The sequence below is a fragment of the Otolemur garnettii genome, unplaced genomic scaffold (assembly GCF_000181295.1).
Source record: "Otolemur garnettii isolate 467f Iridium unplaced genomic scaffold, OtoGar3 scaffold00202, whole genome shotgun sequence".
Lineage (NCBI taxonomy): Eukaryota > Metazoa > Chordata > Mammalia > Primates > Galagidae > Otolemur > Otolemur garnettii.
The window spans coordinates 345596-360053 of NW_003852597.1; the positions used below are offsets into that span (position 1 = coordinate 345596).

Consider the following 14458-nt stretch of genomic DNA (forward strand, 5'->3'; position numbering starts at 1 on the left):
GTGTCACAGCTCACAGCAACCTCCAGCTCTTGGGCTTAGGTGATTCTCTTGCCTCAGCCTCCCGAGTAGCTGAGACTACATGCACCTGCCACGATTCCCATCTATTTTTTGTTGCAGTTGGCCAGGGCCAAGTTTAAACCTGCCACCCTCGGTATATGGGGCTGGTGCCCTACTCACTGAGCCATAGGCGCCACCCACCTATGTTAAACTTAACACATGCCAAAATTTAAGAAGTTGATTGAAATAGATACAGTTTATTTCATGTCAATTTTTTAAAATAAAGCTGCTTAACAAACAACTATGGGTTGTTTTTTTTTTAGGGTTCTGACATTTTCTTTTTGTCTGAAATCTTCTTTCACCCTTCTTTGCTCACTTAATTCTTATTTATCCTTCAGTCTATACTTAAGTGTATTTCCATAAGCTCTAACTTGTAATGCCCATTCCTATCCCTCTAGGTTAGGTCTCCCTGGTATATGTCCTATGTTTTCTGTGGCAGAATTTATCATAATTATGAATAATTATTTAGTGTTTGTTTAATGTCTTTGTTTCTCATAGATTGTAAGCTTTTGGAGGATAGAAACTATGCCTTTCTTTTCAGTGTATCCTAGGGATATATTACAGGCATTCAATATTTTTAGAATGAATTAATAAATATGTGTTCATTTATTTATTCTGCAAATAACTATTATGCTATCCCATGAGCCAGGTACTGGAGTTATAATAGTGAATAAAACAGAATTTTATCTCTGTCTTTATGGAACTTATGTTTAAAAGTTGACACAAACAACTAAATAATCTGAAAGTGGTAAATGCTATGGAGAAAAATAAAGCAGAGAAGGAGAATAAGTAGTACTGAGGCATGTGAAGAATTTGTCCCATGACCCATAGAGATATATGGGGATTAGAATCTGGGCATTGAAGGATGACCTGGGAGCTGCAGAGTCCTTGGAGAGACAGGGCATGAAAGGCATTATGAGATTAGTCCTGAAGGTCTCAAGGCAATTAGTGAAGCTATCAGTGTTACGCAAGAGAGGATCAGGAGTCTTACTAGGATTCTACAGAATCCTGGGTTCCCTGTGTTCATCTTGCAAATGGATGTGACGTTTAGATGAGCTCATTATCTAGGTCATATAGGGCTCTGGGCCTTCCCTTGATTGCTGCTGTTAGATTTAAGAAGTACTAAGGGGCAATATCCTGTGGAATAAACAAAAACAATATACCTGGCTTCATCCTCTTCCTGCTACCAAGGAATTCACTATTAATGGTTGATAAGGCCAGCTAAGGGGAACATCATCACAGAAGAAGAGAGAGACCATGTCCTAGGCCTTGTTTGCCAGGACAAAGTGGAAAAATAAGGAACAGATTCTTACCTTTTTTTTTCCAGAGGAATAAATTTCAGAACAAGACATTGAATGCAGGACTTGAGAACACTGATGCCTCTTTCTAAAGAAAATAATAAAATGGATCGTAAAGATAAATTATTTGTAATTAATGAGAGCCATGAAATGAAAAGCTATAATAAATGCATCTATTTGGAAGCTAAGAATAAACAGGATCTGTATATGTGCTTCTTTCACATCTTAGGCTTTCAAATCCACCTTATGGACTACCTGCTATATTCCTTGTTCAAAATATTCATATCACAGCTAAAGAGGACTGGAAACTGTTTGAAAAGTTCTCTGCCCCTTTTGTCTTTTGACCTTGTTTTTGTTGAATTACCACATTGTGTTTTGTTAAAAGAACTCTTAATTCAGATCTTTAGTACACCAGCGTCTTTATCCCAGAAGCCAACCATTTGTGGACCATGTGTTTACTTTCAGCATTTTGTATAATAGAATATGGTTTCAGAACTTTCAGATCATAGGAGATGCTGCTCTTAAAGAAACAGAATCTCGTTTTGTATTAAATCTCATAAAGATTTTCTAGGGACATTTTGGAGGACCAACTTCCTATGAAAATTCCCACTACCAGTTGCCAAACGTGAATCAGTTTACCTTAAGATCCATCACAGCTGCAAAATACAGAGAGAAATAGCAAGTGAAAGATACACAGAAACCCAGACAGAAAGAGTCGAAGACCTTTGTTCCCCATGATCCCACTGCAGATGTTTTTGTTATACCAGCTGAGGAAAAACCAATAGAAATACAGTGGGTAAAACAAGAGTCAAATGTTGATTTGAAAACAAGAAAGAAAAGGTTTTATAAAAGGCAAAGAAAAATAAAACAGGATGATAGTGGGAAAGCAAAATCAATCAATGGACAACTAATTTGTTTTTCAGTTACTTTGTATTTATTTTATATTCAGTGTGTAAATACACTTGTTATCTGGTACTATCATATATAATTAGTGTGGCATTCAAAAGAAAGAAAACTTAAAATCTTAAAATTAATGATAATCATTTTCTAAAAAATAGTTGGCACATAGAAAAATAATTGACATTAGAATGTAATAAGAGCAATAGTAGAAATATAAATGTGCTAAAAGAAAGACCATATAATTGCAAAAGATTGAAGGTGTAGGAGCAGAAAAGGGGGAACTGGGAGTGGGTAGAGGAAGGATAAGATTTTGACAAGCAGAAATGGTAGTAAATGCGTCCTATGCAAATGAGCAATTCCGACTGGATATCTTCTACCTCAACCTCAGCACATCAAAAGCCAAATATTTCCCACAAACTCAGATCTTTCTCCTAATTTCCCTGTTTGTAACCATCCACCCCAATATTTAGACTGTAAACCTTGCCCCTTTAACTGCTTTACCTCTAAAACAGCGGTTCTTAACCTGTGGGTCACAACCCTTTTGGAGGTCAGAAAACACATATTTCTGATGGTCTTAGGAACCAAGACACTGCTCCTGTTTCCAGGTGGGTCCGTCCATATACGAGTACCCAGTGTGATGATATCATCTGTATTAAAGGGTCACAGCATTAGGAAGGTTGAGAACCAGTGTTCTAAAATAACAGTGATGATGCCTACGACTCATTGATTAATTGTAGTGAGACTGATAGATGTTTTACATCTGTTATCATGCAACTGTTATGATCTGCCCCACAGTATTCAGAGTGAAAATACAATCCATCTCTTATTTCTCTTAAACCAAAACCCAAATCCCTATATTCTGTATTTTGCAGAGAAATCAGTATCACCCTTTTCTATGTATTTTCTGAAATACAGGCATTTCCCTTTTCCCTGTATTTGAAAACTTAAGAGGGTTTGTTCATTCCAAACAGAAGGTATATATGGTTTCTGCTTCTGAGCAGGGAAAAGTTCTAGTGGCTCTCCGTCTGCTACTACTGTTTTTTGCTGCTGGATGGTACAGAAGTCAGATACTTACCTGGTGCTACTGGTGGCTCCACACAGCAAAATTTCACTGGTTCAATTTTTGGCAAAGGCCAGTAAGGTCTTTTCAGATAAGGGTGATTCCATAGACACATTTATTCTCTCGGTGCTTCAGTTCATCAGAGTCTCTTTGTACATGTTTAGTTCCAGTCCCTTCACACATACTCTGATAAAGCTATACGGTTTGTGCCTATCTGAATTTGGGTATCCTATCATTGCAGGGACCACAATCTCTGCTTTTCTATGAGAATCTCCCAAGGATTGAGCAGTTTTTCTTTTCTGCCTTCCAAATGCAAAAGACTACCTCATGTTATGTCCCTCATCTGATGTGTCCTGGTTTACTAAAATCAATTAATTCTCCCAAATAGCCAGAGATGGAGAGATCTAAGGTGTGATATCTATACTTGAGTCTCAAAGAATTTTGCTAACCCTAATCACTAAACAGAAAACTAAACTTTTTTCTTTATATTTATATAAATAATAAATCTACTTAAGTGACCCTATTTATAACAAAGGTCAGTTTTTTTCACTGACAGTTCTCAAACTGATGCACATAAGACCACTTGGACTGTTGCTAAGGTTACAAATACTGAGCCTTAAACCCAGGAAATCGGATTGATTCCACTTGGAATAAGGCCTAGAAGTCAGCAGATTTTAACATATGCCACAAATACCAGGTGATTCTGGAGCAGATGGTCTGGAGATTGCATTTGGGAAGCACTGAATTGGATCCATCACACCCTTATAGTTTATTCCACTGTGATACAAAATTACTTGTCCCTGGATCTCCTTTCTTTACTTTCTGCCTCATAACTTGCATATGCACATGTTTGTATATCTCTCTGGACACTGACTATCCTGTCACTTCTTTCTTCTGTTCCCTTTGTGTATGTATGTGGCAGGGTATAGTATCCTTATCCTTCTGGTAAACCCTGGTTCATCCTTTAAAACTATGTTTCGATGTCGTCTACTGTATGACTCTCTCAGGTAGAAAAAAAGAGGTTCCTTCCTCACACTATTTCTTATATATTTTAAGAACCACTTTGTATCATGTTGGTCTACATGAGATTGTAAATTCAGGCAGTTACCTATTCTGGGAAATAAAGTAGACCCTAGAGTAAGTGATATTTAATTTGAGACCTGAAGTTTGAATAACAGCCAGGTTAAGTTAACAAGTAGAGGGAAAGTATATCAGGTAGAGAAGATAGTTTTTGCAAAGTCCTAGGAATTAGAAAGTGACATGTTTGAGACTGAAAGAAATTTAGTAAAGTTAGAGAGTTTGGCTAGGGTCAGAGCTAAGAGAGCCTAGGAGGGATCTTAAGCCAATTAGAAGGTTAACTTTAGGCTCGGCGCCTGTGGCTCAAGCAGCTAAGGTGCCAGCCACATATACCTGAGCTGGCGGGTACAAATCCAGCCCAAGCCTGCCAAACAACAACAGCTGCTAGCCAGGCATTGTGGCAGGTGCCTGTAGTCCCAGCTACTTGGGAGGTAGAGGCAGGAGAATCACTTGAGCCCAGGAGTTGGAAGTTGCTGTGAGCTGTGAAGCCAGGGCACTCTACCTCTCTACCCAGGGTGACAGCTTGAGGCGCTGTCTCAAAAAAAAAAAGAAAGAAAAAACCCACAAGAAAACAACAAAGGTTAACTTTATAGTTGGAGTAGGAATTAGAATTGGCACAACAGTGGAGGCAGTGAGAGTGGGCTTTGAAAACGATAGCTATTAGAAAGTAATGTTGATCTGGGCTACTAGTAAGCATGAGAAAAGTGGTTTGATCGAGGTCCAATAATTAAGTTTGCAAACTCATCCTAGAAAAAGTGCTATAGGCCCCATTACTGAATGTCAGTATGGTCTCCTTTGAAGTACTCCCCTAGGAAGATGTGCACTGATGCTAGCACCTAGTCCACCCTTTAAAACAATTTTGGAACTCTCTTTCTAGAATGGCCACAAAGCTATCATCTTATGAGGTCTGATAGTGAGGTCCACAAATTCATCCTAAAAGTGCTTACATACCTCGTTGTTGAATATCACTATAGTCACCAGATGGCCAAGGAGAGTACTATGAATATGACCATAGTGATATTCAGCAATGAGGCAGGTAGCTCTTTTTCTAGGATGAGTTCACATACTTAATTGTCCAACCTCATATAGGAAGTAGTCAACATGACTTGGTGATTGATTTGGAGGATGGCTGGTGAGGCAATTGGAGACAAGGAGGTGGTGCCATTTACCAAAGTGAGGGAGCTGGAAAAGGGAATGAATGTACTTGGATGGTTAAGGGTGGTGTTGAGTGAGAACGACATTGAGTACGATCTTCAACCTATTGGATCTGAAATGTCTATGAGATACCCAAATGTAGGTAATAAGTAGAGTTTTGAAGAAAGAGGAAGACTTTTGGTGTAGCTATTGTTGATAGCGGAGACCAAACCGAGGAAGAAAACATAATAAGAATGTCTAAAAATATTGTGGGCCCAGTAAAATTGGTGAATCTGAATTTTCAGTAGCATCAATCAGCCTAATTTTGTGATTTTTATTGAACAGTGCCTATTAGTTTGGTTGTAGAGAAGGTAGATAGTTCTAGGGATTAAGGTATTACCAGGTAGTTGTCAAATAAAAATAGTTGAGTAATAATGGATCATGGATCTAAGCTGGATGATAATATAATTTCATGTGTTATCATTTATTAAGTCATTACTATTATGCTGAGCATTCAGGAGAGGAGTAAATAGGTAGAGAAAATTAATTGACTAGTTAATGGACTGGAGGGCCAACTGAAATGGAAGAACAGCTATAATCGGATAACTGCGTGAGCACACAAGAAAGACAAGGGTTAGAAAACAGTGGAATATATAACTTAGTGACTTCATAAGTGGAACAGTTTGGAGTGATGCTGAAATCTAAGGTGTGGCCAAGGAAGTATATAGCTAAAATGATGTTACGGGATAAGACCACTAGAAGTATGAAAGTTAAAATACTTAGAGACAGGTTTTGACTTTGTTACATGGCTAAAGAGAAGTAGCAAGTGTAATGGCATTGACCTCTAGTCAAGTGGACTAGACATGTATAGCATGTTACCTCACTAAATGCTATACACAATTGCACCCCAGTGCAATTCTAAACAAATCTAAACATAGAAAAAGACAGTAAAAATACAGGCTCAGCACCTGTAGCTCAGTGGTTAGGGCACTAGCCACATGCACAGGGGCTGGTGGGTTCAAACCCAGCCCAGGCCTTCTAAACAAAAATGACGACAATAACAACAACAACAACAAATAGGCAGGCATCGCAGATGCCTATAGTCCCAGCTACTTGGGAGGCTGAGGCAGGAGAATCACATAAGCCCAAAAGTTTGAGTTTGCTGTGAGCCATGATGCCACGGCACTCTACCAAGGGCCACATAGTGAGACTCTGTCTCAAAAAATAAATAAATAAATAAATAAAAATGATAAAAAATGTATGCCTGTATAGGGTAGGGCTCTTACCATGAATGGATCTTGTAGAACTGGAAGTTGCTCTGGGTAAGTTAGTAAGTGATTAATGAATGAATGTGGAGGCCTAGGACATTATTGTATACTATTGTAGATTGTATAAAGACTATACCCTTAGACTGTACTAAATTTATGAATAAAGTTTTTTTTTTCAATAATAAATTAACCATAGCAAACTCCTGAGCTCAAGCAATCATCTCACCTTAACCTCCCAGAGGGTTAGGATTACAAGCATGAGTCACCATGCCCAGAAACAAAAATAAGCTTAAAGTGAAATTTCTAGAAGCTCATAAATCACAATATCATTCCATGTGGCAGATACAAAAGGAAGAACTGTTCTAGTGGAGTTAAGAGCACCCTGGTCATCTTTATTCTTTTAGTCATGTAAAGTGTTAACTATTTTCACTTCTCATATCACATAGTTCACAGGAGGAGCTGGTGGCTCTTGTCTGTTAGAAGGACTGGCTAGCTTTTCAGGTAGACTAGATCCTCTTTAAATTAGGAGATGTCCATAAAAACAATATCACTGTGATAACCATCCAGGCTAGCAAGATCATAACAACTGATCCCATTATCACCAGGGAGTTTTGGTAATTCCTGAGTACATTCTGTGTCTGCGCAGTAGGACTGGGACTGGTGCAACAGATTGATCAGCTTTCTCAGCACGTGTTCATGAGAATAGACACATTCACGGGGTTTGAATCCACCTCCTACCATGATTACTCAGCTTGATTTTATTTGACTGGATTTCTCACACTTCTGGAGGCCAGAAGTCCGAGTAATCAAGGCACTGGCAGAGTCACTGTTGGGGAGGACCTGCAGTGAGGGGTCACAGGTTCAGACCCTTCTCACTGTGTCCTCGTATGGTCAATGATCTTTTTTTACTTTCTGCTTTTTCCTCTTACATTTTAAGTGTTTATACTGGAAGTCCTAATTGTAAAAAAATACAGCCAGCTTTTCCTTTGCTTTTTACTGAGGTGAAATTCACATAACATGATTAACCTTTTTATTTATTTATTTTCAGATTAATGCGAGGGTACAAACAATGAAGCCACAATACTTGAATTTGTTAGGTCCCTCTCATAGTTCTGTCCTACATGATTAACCATTTTAAAGTGTACATTTCAGTGGCATTTGGTACATTTATGATACTAACACAACTACTACCTCTTTCAAAACTTTTTCATCAGCCCAGAAAAATACTCCATATCCATTAAGTAGTCATTTCCCATTTCCTTCTCTACCTGTCCAGTGGTGACTTCTTTTTTTGTTTTGTTTTGCAGTTTTTGGCCAGGGCTGGGTTTGAACCCCTCACCTCCAGCATATGGGGCCAGCACCCTACTCCTTTCAGCCACAGGCGTCACCCCATTGGTGACTTCTAATCTGCTCTCTGTCTCTATGGATTTGCATGTTGGATATTTAGTATGAAAGTAATCATACAGTATGTGACCGTTTATGTCTGGCCTCTTCCTCTTAGCTTAGTGTTTTTAAGGTTCATCCAAGTTGTAGCATCAACACTTTATTCCTTTTTTTATGAGACAAGATCTCACTTGCTTCCCCAGGCTACAGTGCACAGTGGCACCATTATAGCTCAAATAGCTAGGACTACAGGTGCAAGCCATCTGTAATAAATAGATTTGTTATAAAGATACATGTTATATATTATTTTAAAGTTTGTTTTCATTTGCTTCTCCCTTAAGCAGCTTTGATCTTGTTGATACAAATTGAAGGAAGAAAAAAATTAGTATAAATATTATACAACAAATATATTCTAAAAAGCATCTGTATATGATGTATTATAAAAGGATTCAGTGTCTATGTTTGAGAAATGTGGAGCCACTATCTGTTCCTTTTAGAGAAACTTCATGATGCTGTAGAGTGTGCAGTTGCAAAGCTTTGGATTTCACAAAAGCCTGAATATGTCTTTGATTGGTTATGTATTAAAGGAAATAGCCCACAGCATGGTGCCAGATAAGTGTATGAGTCCAACCAATTTGATCCTTAAGCAGGGAAAAGGATTCTATTCACCATTAAAAGGTTAGGTTGTGAAATGTTGTAATTATTTTGGCCTAAATTGGTTTACAGCTTTTTTTTCCAATAAGACTTCTTTTCAAATTGTTAAGGCAAGAAGACAGTTTTCATTTTGATGCCTTTTTTTGCTTTATGTTTTTCTTCAAGTCCTTCCACCCTACCCTGTGGCCTACTCTGTTTACTGCTCAAATCTGAATTATAATGTGCATCTGGAGGGATCCTGAATCATGTGACTAATTGAAGTGTCTCTTGTCATTGTTAATACTCTTTCAATGTCTAATTTTGACATAGTATTTTGTTACATAATGAGTAAACTTGTTTCTGTTTTTGACAGTGTTAGAGGTTCATGCATATATAACATTATTTTTTCTCTTTTTTTATCCATACACAATTTTTTTGTTGTTTTTTAATTATAAAATGGAACAAAGAATGACAGCCACACTGGGCCCTGACAGGGATCCTTTCACTTGAAGGACCACTCCTATAATGAATGATTTTTATTCAAGTGAATATTCATATATTTCTTTTACTCTAATTTGTATGAAATGACAGCCTACAAACCATTTTGTTTGATTACAATCCTTCACCTTCATTATCTTTTATGTCTATTTAAACTCTGGGCTTGCCATATCCATCTTGATCCTCCCCCACATCTCTCTCTGTTTGTATTTTTTTTTCATTGCAATTTTCCTCTTTTCTGTGGGCATTCACAGATTGTTTTTGGAGGTCATTAAAAAGAGAGTGTGTTGTCTGGGTAGAAAATTACATTTGCATGCTTGAGAGGGACCTAAAGGTTTTTGTGGGGGTTGGCAGAGATGGGGCGGGGGGTGTGAATGAGAAATTTAAAAAGTAAGAAGAGATTTTTAGACAGGAGAAAAGTAAGAAACTTTGAGTGATTTCTTCTATTCCCATTTTTTTTCTTTCTATATTATATATGTATAACTGGTCTGGTTTATTTTTTATTTTTTTCCTGCATGTATAAACCACTTGAGTAACAATGGAACAGATTAGAGGCCTTTCTTAGAACTGTTTTTGAATGCACAGTTGAGTTTTGCAAAGCAGGAACCTTTCCTATCATGGTACTTACATATTTACAAGTAAAGTTAGCAAGTTGCTTTGTGTGTGTGTGTGTGTGTTGTGCACCTATGTGTTTCTTTTCCTTTGCAGTAATTGGAGGGGATTTATAGGAAAGTTGGTTCTTAAATTAATATGGTATTTTATCTAAACTGATATCTACATACAAGCTTAGCCATGTTTTGAATTAGGATTTCCCACTTCCAAAATTTTGGTTTTTAATATCTAGCCCTTTTTAAACTGTATAATTTGCATCTTTTATTAATGTCATTTATTATTCACAACATATCATTTGTGTCCATTGGGATGTGGGGAAACCACAGAACATTTATAAAAGGACTGTATTTCTGAGCAGTGGAAAATGGAGAAGAATTCAACTTGGTTCATAGTTAATACTGGAAATGTGGATGTGTTGGACCAAGGATGGTTATATGGTGGGTCAGGAGTTGGCAGAGAAATCAGGGAGTTACTTTGTGCTATTAGATCATTAAATATGAAATATCTGATTACAAACCAAAAGTTTAATTTGTTATATCTCAAACAAAAAGCAGTACAATTAATTAAAGTATGTGCCTAAACTGTTAATACAGTTTTATCATCTTAACGGTAGCTTGTCTATGCCAGTAGTGAAGAAGCCTAGAGAGTGAGTGGTGATGAAATCATGAAAAGTTTTTTCCACAGCTTGTTGAGAGTTGAATATTTGTCCTTGCAAGAAGTGGTTTAAAGCCTGGAAGAAGTGGTTATCATTTGATACAAGGTCTGGTGACTCTGGTGTATGATAGAGTTCCCAAGTCCAGCCTCTATAGTGTTGCACAGCTTGGTTTATGTGAGTTGAGTCTTGTGGTTGAGTGTTGTCTTGCAAGAGGATTGGCCTGTCTCTGTTGACCAATCTCAGCTGCTTAAGCACAAGCATCCTTATTATTTTGTTCAACTGGTTGCAGTAGACAACCGCTATTATCATTTGACCAGGTTTCATGAAGCTGTAGGGGATAATACCAGTGCTGGACCATCAAAGAGACACCATTAGGTTTTTTGATGAATATTCAGTTTCAGAGTGTTTGGCACTTCATCTTTATCCAACCCTTGTGCTGAATGCTTGCAGTTGTCAAAAAGAATCCATTTTTCATCAAACTCAACAGCATGGTGTAGAAATGGTTTGCCTTTATGTTATGACAGCAAAGAAAGGCAAGCTTTGAGATGATTTTTCTTTTGATGATCATTTCATTCACTCAGTACCCATCTATCCTGCTTCTTTACTTTGCCAGTTTGTTTCAAATGGTCCAGTATTGTTGGAATAGTCACATCAGACTTTGCTGCAAATTCACACATAGATTGAGATGGACTCTCTTTCCACTACAGCTTTCAGCTCATCATTATCCACCATGGTCTCAAATTGCCCACGTGGCTCATTTTCAAGATTAAAATCACCAGAATGAAACTTCTCAAACCATTGATGTACTATGCATTCATTAGTAACATCCTTTCCAAACACTTCATTGAGATTTCAAGCTGTCTGCACTGCATTTGTTCCACAATGGAACTCATATTCAAAAATAACACTTTTTTTTAATTATCCATGGTTTCACAAAAATTGCTCTAAAAAATTGATGTAAAAAGACTTTACATCAATCTTTTGTATTAACCTGGATGGAATTGAAACACAGTCTTCACAAGAATGGAAAAACAAGTGTCCAATGTACTCAATACTAATATGAAGCCAGTAGATGATCTAATAAACCCCCACATAAGAGAAAAACTCAATTCAATTCAGTTGGGGGAGGGGGAACAAGAAACAAGGGCAGTGAGAGGGGATTGGTATGCTTCCACTTAATAAGCATAATGTAAGTGTATATGGCACACCTCTTGGGTGTGAGACACAATTACAAAAGGGACTCTACCTAACAAATGCAAACGTTGTAACCTAGTTGTTTGTACCCTCACATGAACTTGAAATAAAAAAAATAAAAATAAATTGAAAGATAATCATAGACCAAACCATGCATTTAAAAGAATGAGGATGTACTTTCACAATAAAAATAAAACAAGAAGTGTCAAAGTGAAATGTCAGAGATATTAACTATCAGACTTAATACTTAGGGAAATCAAACATTTCTTACTTATCAAACTAATATAAAGGATATTCAAAGAAAAGTAAGTTGATTTATCATAGAGCTAGCCAATGGATTTAAGGAGTCTTTTAAGTACTAGGACTACCAAGATGAGTAAGACTAGTTGTTCTCAAGGAGCTCATAGTCAATATGAGTATGTGTATATGCAGGGGTTGATTTTTGTGGGGTGTGTGTGGTGTCTATATAGTCTGGAAACAGACATTTCATATATATGAAAAATGTAAAAGAGTATATAACCTCTTTTACGCAGCATAATGTCTTGGGTATTCCTCTGGGTTGTTGCATGTATGTATAGTTTGTTCCTTCTTATTGCTAAGTAGTATTTCATTATATGGATATATCACGAATTGTTTATCCTGTTAAAGGATATTTGGTTTGTTGGCAATTATAAATAGAACTGCTATAAACATTGATGATCAGGGTTTTCTTGTTAACATAAGTTTTCATTTCTCTAGGGAGAAATCCCAGGAGTGGGATTGCTGGGTAATATGGTAAGTGTATGTTTAACTTTATAAGAAACTGCCTAATGCTTTCCAGAGTGCCTGTACCATTTTACATTCCCACCAGCAACGCATGAGAGTCCCAGTTGTTCTGCATCTTCACCAGCACTTGGTATTGTCAGTATTTTTTATTTTACTCATTTTCATAGGTATGTAATAATATCTCATTTTGGTTTTAATTTGTATTTTCCTAAGGGCTAATGATGTTGAACATCTTTTTGTGTGCTTATTTGCCTATTTGTATGTTACCTTTGAAGAAGTCAGATATTCTGCCTATTTTTAAATTGAGTTGTTTGTATTTTTAAGTTCTGAGCGTTCATCATACATCCTAGATACAAGTCTTTTGTTAGATACCTGTCTTGTAAATATTTTCTCCCAGTTTATGGCTTGATTTTTTTTTTTAATTTTTAGACAGTGTTGATGGAAGTATTTCGGATTGCATGTGAAAACCCCACACTGTACCCCAGAAGTGCATTAATGTACATAGTTACCATTCAATAAAAAAAAAAATTTTTTTTAGACAGTGCCTTTGTTAAAGCAAAACTTTTTAATATTAATGAAGTCCAATTTAATGGATTGTGCTCTTGGTTACATGTATAAAAACTCTTTGCCTAATTCCAGGTCACAAAAATATTCTGCTGTGTTTTATTCTAAACATTTTATATTTTTACATTTTATATGTAGACTATGATCCATTCTAAGATAATTTTAGTACAAATGTGAGGTTTATATTGAAGTTTATTTTTGCATGTCAGTGTTCAGTGTTCATTCATATAGTGTTCCAATCTTATATGTTGAAAAGACTGTCCTCTCTCCATTGCAGTGATTTTGTATCTTTGTCAAACATCTGTTGGCCATATACATACGTGTATGTGGATATATTTCTAGACTCTGTTCTGTTTCATTGATTTATGCATTTATCCCTTCCCCATTACCACTCTGTCTTGATAACAGTAGCTTTCTAGTATTAAGGTCGGTGCGATTCCTCTAACTTCTTCCCTTTCAGAATTGTTTTAGCTATGTCAGCTCCTTTGCCTTTTCATATAAATTTTACAATTAGCTTCTCTGTATTAAAATCTGCAGGGATTTTGATTGGTATTGCATTAAATCTGTATATCAGTTTTAGGAAAATTGAAATCTTTACTATCAAGTCTTCAGTCTCTGAATATAGTAGGTCTCTCTGTTAGGTCTTCCTGAATCTCTTTCAACACTTGTGTGGTTTCGGTTTAAAAGATCTTGTACATGTTCTGTTAGACTTATCATATTTTACTTTTTTGGAGTTGTTATAATTTGTTGTTTTTTTAAATTTCTGTATTTGTACATTGCTAGCACAAAGACACATGATTTGTTTTTGTATGATGGATGATCTTGTATCTGAGTCCTTGCCAAGTACACTTTTTTGTAAATTATTTGTGAGTTTCTATTTAGACAGTCATGTCATCTTTGAATAAGGATAGTTTTATATCTTACTTTCCAATCTGTATTTTTCTAATTACCTTTTCTTCCCATATTCTACTAGCTAAGATTTTCAGTATGATGTTGAATAGGAGTGGAATGAGAATGTATACTTGCCTTGTTCCAGATCTTAGTTAGAAGGCACTGAGTCTTTCACCATTTAGTATGATAGTAAATGGAGAATTTTCCTCTTTATCAGGTTGAGGAAATTTCTTTCTAGTCCTAGTTTGCTGAGAGTTTATTTGATTTTGTTTTGACATCATAAATGGATGTTGTATTTTGTCAAATGCTTTTTTCTTTGTCAAACAGTATGATCATATGTCTTTTCTTCTCTACACTGTTAATATGTATTACAATTGGCTCGGCGCCTGTGGCTCAAGTGGCTAAGGCGCCAGCCACATACACCTAAGGTGGCGGGTTCAAATCCAGCCCAGGCCCACCAAACAACAAT

General features: G+C 36.6%; 1 protein-coding gene and 2 pseudogenes across 1 annotated transcript in view; 2 read left to right on the forward strand and 1 right to left on the reverse strand.

Annotated features, from left to right (window-relative positions):
- LOC105888136 overlaps positions 1 to 2343 on the forward strand; it is a 6985-nt pseudogene extending 4642 nt beyond the window's left edge.
- Positions 1 to 14458, forward strand: part of ZSWIM5 (zinc finger SWIM-type containing 5) — a 184305-nt gene that overhangs the window by 37135 nt on the left and 132712 nt on the right. The gene's annotated exons all lie outside the window — the stretch shown is intronic.
- Positions 7228 to 7535, reverse strand: LOC111721910 (annotated as a pseudogene).